At 38.1% G+C, this 8,012-nt stretch overlaps 1 pseudogene; it reads right to left on the reverse strand.

Annotated features, from left to right (window-relative positions):
• Positions 1-6,313: 6,313 nt before the first annotated feature.
• LOC107868782 lies at positions 6,314-7,615 on the reverse strand (annotated as a pseudogene).
• Positions 7,616-8,012: the final 397 nt, after the last annotated feature.

An 8,012-nucleotide genomic window follows, 5' to 3' on the forward strand; every position in this document is an offset into this window, starting at 1 on the left:
GACCTTCATTCCGGCTATCATCAACTCAAAGTTAGGGAGTGTGACATCCCGAAAACTGTTTTCCGAACTCGTTATGGCCATTTTGAGTTTTTGTTATGTCTTTTGGGTTAACTAATTCCCCAGCAGCTTTTATGGACCTCATGAATCGAGTGTTTAGACCATATCTGGATATGTTTGTCATAGTGTTCATCGATGATATACTGGTGTACTCCTGTAGTGAGGATGAACATTCTGATCATCTCCGAACTGTCTTGCAAACCCTTAGAGATCACAAGTTGTTTGCCAAGTTTAGTAAGTGTGAGTTTTGGCTAACGCCAATTTCTTTTCTGTGTCATATCATTTCTTCCGAGGGTATTAGAGTTGATCCTCAAAAGACCGAAGCTGTTAAAAATTGTCCTAGACCTATTTCTCTGACTGATATCCAAAGTTTCTTGGGTTTAGCTGGATATTACCACCATTTTGTTGAAGGTTTCTCCTCTATAATGTCTCCTATGACTCGGTTGACCCAAAACAAAGTGAAGTTTTTATGGTTCGAATCTTGTGAGAAGAGTTTTCAGGAGTTGAAGACTCGACTCACTTCAGCCCCTTTTTTGACTTTGCCTGATGGTATTGATAGTTTTGTGGTGTACTGTGATGCTTCGAGAGTTGGGTTGGGTTGCATATTGATACAGAAGGGTAAGGTGGTAGCTTATGCTTCTAGACAGTTGAAACCCCATGAGAAAAATTACCCCACCCATGACCTTGAGTTGGCTGCTATTGTGTTTGCTTTGAAAATTTAGAGACATTATTTGTATGGTGTCCATGTTGATGTTTTCACTGATCATAAGAGTCTGCAGTATGTGTTTACCCAGAGAGAAGTGAATCTTAGGCAGGGACGATGGTTAGAATTGTTAAATGACTATGATATGAGTGTGTTGTACCATCCGGGCAAGGCCAATGTTATGGCGGATGCCCTAAGTAGAGTGTCCATGGGTAGTGTTTTGCATGTGGTAGAAGGTAATAAAGAGTTGGCTCGTGATGTACATCGTTTGGCTAGATTGGGGGTTAGGTTGTTTGACTCTACTGAAGGTAGTATAGGGGTTCAGAGTAGTTCCGAATCCTCCTTGATTTTGCAAGTGGAGGAAAAACAAAACTTAGATGCTAGTTTGGTTAGACTAAAGGAGTCAGTCAAGGACCAAAAAGTAGAGGTTTTCTCCCATGGGGGAGATGGTGTGTTGAGATTGCAGGGTAGATTGTGTGTCCCAAATGTTGATGATCTGAGATAGAGGATTATGGCTGAAGCACACGGGGCGCGATATTCTATTCATCCTGGTGCCACCAAGATGTACTAAAACTTACAGGAAATCTATTGGTGGAGTGGCATGAAGAAAGATATAGCAGCGTTTGTAGCTAAGTGTGCAACATGCCAACAGGTTAAGGTTGAACACCAAAGACCTGGTGGTATGATGCAAGAGTTTAGTATTCCCACCTGGAAGTGGGAAGAGATAAATATGGACTTTGTGATTGGTTTACCTCCTTCCCGATGCCATCATGATTCCATTTGGGTTGTGGTTGATAGGTTATCTAAGTCTTCTCATTTCTTGCCTATTCATACTTCATATACTGCTGAGGATTACGCTAGATTGTATATCCGAGAGCTAGTCAGATTACATAGAGTTCCCTTGTCTATTATTTCGGATAGGGGTACTCAGTTCACTTTGTAATTTTGAAAAGCTTTTCAGAGGGGTCTTGGTACCCAAGTGCTTTTGAGTTCTTCTTTTCATCCGCAGACTAATGTTCAGGTTGAGCGGACCATCCAGACCTTAGAGGATATGTTGGGATGATCACTTACCGTTGATAGAGTTTGCTTACCATAATAGTTTCCACTCTAGTATTGGCATGGCTCTGTTTGAAGCCTTATATGGGAGGAAGTGTAGATCACCCATAGGTTGGTTCGAGGAGGGTGAAGCGGCTGTGAGTGGTCCTAATTTGGTATTTGAGGCTATGGAAAAAGTTAAGTTGATTAGGGAAAGGTTGAAAACTGCACATAGTCGTCAGAAGTCATATGTGGATGTTAGAAAGAGAGACCTTGAGTTTGAAGTTGGTGACCTAGTCTATCTAAAAATTTCACCCATGAGAGGGGGTGAAGAGATTCAAAAAGAAGGGGAAGCTTAGTCCCCATTATGTTGGTCCTTACAAAATTCTTAGCCGTGTTGGTAAGGTAGCTTATAAGGTCGAGTTGCCTTCCGAGTTGTCCTCTGTTCATCCAAGATTCCATGTCTCCATGCTTAGAAAGCATATTAGCGATGTTGTGGTAGTGGATTCCTTTGTGAGTACTGACATTCAAGAAAATCTTTCTTTTGATGAGATTCCTGTTGAGATTCTTGATTTCAGTGTCCGAAGACTAAGGAACAAAGAAGTTCCCTTGGTCAAGGTGTTGTGGCGAAACCAATCTGTTGAGGGTGCAACTTGGTAAGATGAGGCGGATATGCGATCCAAGTAACCGCACCTATTTTCCGCAAACTCCGATCAAGCCGAAGGTACCTTTCTTTCCGAAATCATGCACTTTTGATAAAAGTTGCAGCAGTTCAGCTGTCATTTATTATGTGTTCAGCTGTAGTTTCTTGAATTTATGCATTCTATGTTGCATTCGGAGTGAGAAACGATGTGGTGATGAGTCTAATGAATGGTTTAAGTTGTATGCTCTATTTTCTATCTAATATTAGCATGTATAGCATCATTCGAGGATGAATTTTTCCAAGGAGGGATGATGTAATACCCCGGGAAATTTTTCGTTGAAATTTTGTGCGTAAACGTGTTGGGTTCTATCTTCTAGAATGAATTATAAATTTTACGTGAGTAATATCTTATATTATGACCTACCATTGTGTAGATTATCAAATAACCTTTCTAACTATATATGGATCATCCAAAATGGACACCCGAGCGATGAGTTATGAACATTCCGATCGAACCATGAATAGTAGTGAACAGTAAAACATGCAAGAAAAAGTACTGAGGCCTGGCGTATTTTTTCTCCAAATTTAAACGATCATAAATCCTTGTACATAATAATCTGGGTGATTTACTATATATAAACGGAAAGCTCTGTGAGTCCTCTTTCCAATGAAATTGTTTTCATCCAATTTGTCTATCGGAGCAAAAAGTTATGGTCGATCTACTTCAGCCTATCAAGAGCAAATTTTTAGGTCAAATTCAAACGATCATAACTCGTCGTACACAATGATCTGGGTGAGATACTATATATCAATGGAAAGATATGAGAGTCCTCTTTCTATTGAAATTGGTTTCATCCAATTTGGATGTCAGAGTAAAACGTTATGGTTGATCTACTTCAGACTATCAAAACAGTCCATCAAAGGATAGATTCGAGAATTATTTGATTTTTAGGGGCGTTTTGGTCATCCCCCCTCACCCAAAATCTGTCCAAACCCTATATTAAAGACTATTAGAAGTATTATATATTATATTTCATCAAATTCCCTCAAAAAGAAAACCCTAAGCTCCTACATCCAAGTTCAAGAACCTCCAAAGTTCACCACTAATTCTGCAAATTTATTCAAGATTCTAAGTTCCTAGTTCAAGAACTCCAAGAACCATCATTCAAAGGCACGATTAACATCTCAAAAATGAGTATCGATCTAAAGTTCATCATTCAAGGTATGTGGGGTTTTTCAACAAGAACTCTCTTTCGTTCTTGTGCCCAGAAGTAATTTTCTTTACAAATGCATGATTTTTATTTGATTTTTACGAATTTGAAGAATGAACCCATATCTTATGATGATTATTATGAAATCTTGATGTTTATAATTTTGAAAGATGAATTTACATGTGTGGAGATATAAAGCATGAATCTTGAACGATATTTATCATGATTTTGATATCTGGGTGGTGAGTCCTCATGAAGGAGTGACACTCTTGTTTACATTTGATAACTGAGTATGAGTCAGTTGGGGCATGTCTCAATGGCTTGCTGGTTTTATTGATTTTCTTAAAGAATTGTCAGACTAGTATAGATGTTGGGAGTTGACTAATAAGTTGTATTTTGTTATTTTTCTAAAATTCTTTTATTCTTGGATGATGATTACTCTGTTGATATTTGAGGGTTATTTATGAAAACCCCGTTGATTGGTGTTGAACTGAATGAAAATGGCTCAAAGGGTTAGCTTGGGGCTATTCATATCCTCAAGCACCGTGTGACGCCCCGGGATCCATTTTCTGGGGCGTTATATTCCACCACCGGTCCCCTTAGTTCTTGCCTAAGTGGCCTCTCAAGACATCCAATACCTCACTAGATATCTCTCTGATGCAACTGGCAGTCTTATCGTACGTACTATCAGCATCCCATGCACTCCCCCAAGTCTTTCCTGCCATCAACTTATCCCCTATATCCATTGCATTGGCCAAAGTCAGACTGCCCTATCTAATCCTAGATTGCCCTATCTAACCCTCAGTTGGTCCTTTATACCTCTCCTCTTCTGCTCCATTATGATCTCCAAGTCCATCACCAAAAGCCTATGTTGGATCAAAAGACTCTCACTAGGTAAGACCTTACAGTCCTTACAAATACCCCAATCACCTTTCCTAAGGAGCAAAAAATCAATCTAAGTCTTGGCCACCGAACTACGGAAGGTAACCAAGTGAACCTCCTTCTTAGAAAAGTTCGAATTAACTACAACTAATCCAAATGCCCAAGTAAAATACAAGAGTGTCACTCCTTCATCATTCCTAATACCAAACCCATAGCCTCCATGCACCTCATCAAAACCTCTCGAAGAAGACCCTATGTTCCCATTGAAATCCCCTCATTTGAAAAGCTTCTTATTTTTGGGGACGCCCCTCACTATCTCATCCAAAGACTCCCAAAAGCTTTTCTTCTCTTCCTCATCCAAGCCTACATGTAGGGGCATGCACGCTAATAATATTCCAAGAAGACCCTCAAATAACTAGTTTAATCAACATCATCCTGTTGTTGACCCTCTTAACCTTTACCACTTGCTTCCTAAGCTCATCATATACTATGATACCTACACCATTCTTACTCCTCATGCTTCATAAGTACCACAACTTATAACCATCTGCTACCCTCTCCTTAGTACCTACCTATTTAGTTTCTGGGAGACACGCTATATTAATTCTCCTTTTCCTAAGAATTTTCACCAGTTCTATTGACTTCTCCGATAAACACCCTATGTTCTGCGACCCTACTCTCAACCTAAAGTATCCCTTATCCCCTTTACCCTTCCATCCCCCTGTGCCTGCCTCTGCCCTAGCCCATGACCACAACCCATGCCCCACCCGAAGACAGACCCTAAACCAACACCATCCATGAGAGACCGCACAAGCCAATAACACTAAGATCACACTAACAATGCAAACCAAAACAGTTACTATCAAACCCACACTACAGTACTACTAAGAACAAAAAACTTGACAAACACAAGTAGAATTAACATCCCGAATTAACATCCCGCCAAATAGTAGCCACTACTATGAAATAGAGAAATAGAAATAAGTAGATCGTAACATCCAGACAAGATAATCAGCCAAGACATCAAAAAAAAAGATCGAAATAGGAATAACAAACAAGACAGACAGTAGCAGCTAGAATCAAGAAAGCTATACACACGACTAGAAGAGATGGAGCGAGTGCACCTGATCGAAACTGGGTTTGTTTATTCATAAAAGTTGAGCTTAGAAAAAAAAATATAACATTTTCTATTTGATCAGTTCTTTATTTTGATCATTACACATTTTCTATTGGGTCGGTAAAGTAGAACAACAATAACAACAACAAACCAAGTGTATTCCTACAAAGTGTGGTCTAGGGAGGGTAAGATGTACGCAGTCCATACCACTACCTCCGAAGTAGAGAGGCTATTTCCGATAGGCCCTCAGCTGGGTCGATAAAGTAGAAGTTTTGGATAATGTCCATCATAAACTCCAGTTTTGGGAATTACAAACCAAAAAGCCCTCAACTTTTACAACTAAAGGTGCTCAAGAATGCTGAAGTAGTGGAATCCTACATGACAAATCCACAGTAAAATATATCACTATACATTTGATGTCTATATTTCAAACTTGGTTCAAGTTTTAACTTTGAAGAAAAGAAAAAGGTAAAGTTACATTAAGAATACCACAAAGAGTATAAAAAATGAAGATGGTGCGAAATGAACTATATAAGTGGCACGAAATCTCTTTATCCTTCTCTATTTCTTGAGACGATGGAAATCAGTTCGTAGTCTCATGACCTTTCAACAACAAAAAAGACAGGTTTATCAAAATAAATTGAGCAGATTAAATATATCATCATTTAGAAGTAGCCAATCTTTACCTGAAAATTGATGTTAATATTGATATGTTTACATCTTCCGTCATTGTCATCAAATAGAACTCTGTAAAACCGCTTTCTCTCTTCTGGATCAAATATACCACCTAGATCTCCTCCTTCCTTATATTGTTCTGAAGTTTCATCCCTTTGGTTCCTCCTTTTCTCTGGCTTTGGCATTATCATGCCTCTATTTCTCTTCTTTTCCAAATTTAATAGATAATGTCTGTGACTATATTCATGGAATACCTCTTGCATTAATTTTCTAAACTTCTCCTTGAAAACAACTAGAGGATCTTGTTCTATCAGTTCAGACCCATTATACGATTCCCTCAAGAGAACTGTATAAATATGGTATCTGTTAGAAACATAGAATATTCCAGGATGTTTGAGCAGAAAAACATTCAATTTATCTGGGAAACAAAATTCCCTTCTAAAATGTCCCAATTTGAAAATTGATGCTTTTTTCCACAACGTCAATGACAGTAATTCATGAACCAGCCCCACTGTTCTCTTGTCCATTCCCTTTGAACCCTCTACCAGACCATCAAGTCCTACATAAGGCGAAATATATGGAGTAGAATTAAAATCTTCAAACCTTTCCAATGATTTGACCCATGTTTGAGGTAACGAGCACGGAAAACATGGCTCTCAGCCATCTGTTTTAGCCATTCTTTCAATTGCAGAAATACCTAAATTAGGATTCCAGTCTGTAAGCTCAATCTCCATTGAACTTTGTCTTACAGTATGGTTAACAACTCTAAATATTTCTGAGTACTTAGGTACAATCCTAAGCAAAAAATTATCAGGAAATCCAAAAATTTTCCGCAATTCATTAAGTTTCACAACATTAAGCCTATTATCATGACACATCATCAACAACTTAGCTAGTCGATCCGCACATAAACCTTCTGGCATATCCTTTACATCCTTTTCCTCTTGAGTCAAAAACACCATTCTTTTCGTTAATCCACAATAATACTCATCATTCTCAAGGTAAACTTCAAAGCAACAAGGATACTTTTTAATCTAATTTAGTGCTTTTCTTTGAATATCAAGATTCTTGAACTTCTTCTGTAAATACTTTACCGGAGCAACCTGATTGGGACAGTGCATAATAATGTTCTTAATCTGATTATTAACTATCCATCGACGATTTTGATGTAATGTAGCTTCAAGATCAGGATCTTTCTTCATTGACTAGAGTGAAAAACTTCACTCCAAATGAAAATTAAAGAAATTCAAGTAACCATTTCTTTGGCTTTTCAAATAAATTTGAGCTGTCATTTGTTGATCACAAGTTAAGCATATAATCAAAATAGTTGGTGGGTTCAGTAGTCTATAGTCAAAATATCAGCCAAATAATCTGCATAAACAACGTATGAAAATGAATTTAGATTAACTTGAAGCCTATGAATAATATTGAAAAATCCAATTAGTAGAATCAGTAAAAAATAAAACAAAGATAGGCCGATATACGAAACTCCCGTTGTGCGCAGGTCCAGTTGCTTAAGTTTGTAGAATAAAATAAAGTAAAGGGAAAATGCATCATTTCCACCCCAAATTATACAAGAAAAGTCGAAGCCGCATTTAAACTATACTAGTGACCTATTACACACCTAAACTATAAAAAAAGTAGAACTATTTACCCCTCCAAACTGATCTGGCAAAGAACGTGATATCA

This window comes from Capsicum annuum, chromosome 4 (assembly GCF_002878395.1).
Source record: "Capsicum annuum cultivar UCD-10X-F1 chromosome 4, UCD10Xv1.1, whole genome shotgun sequence".
NCBI lineage: Eukaryota > Viridiplantae > Streptophyta > Magnoliopsida > Solanales > Solanaceae > Capsicum > Capsicum annuum.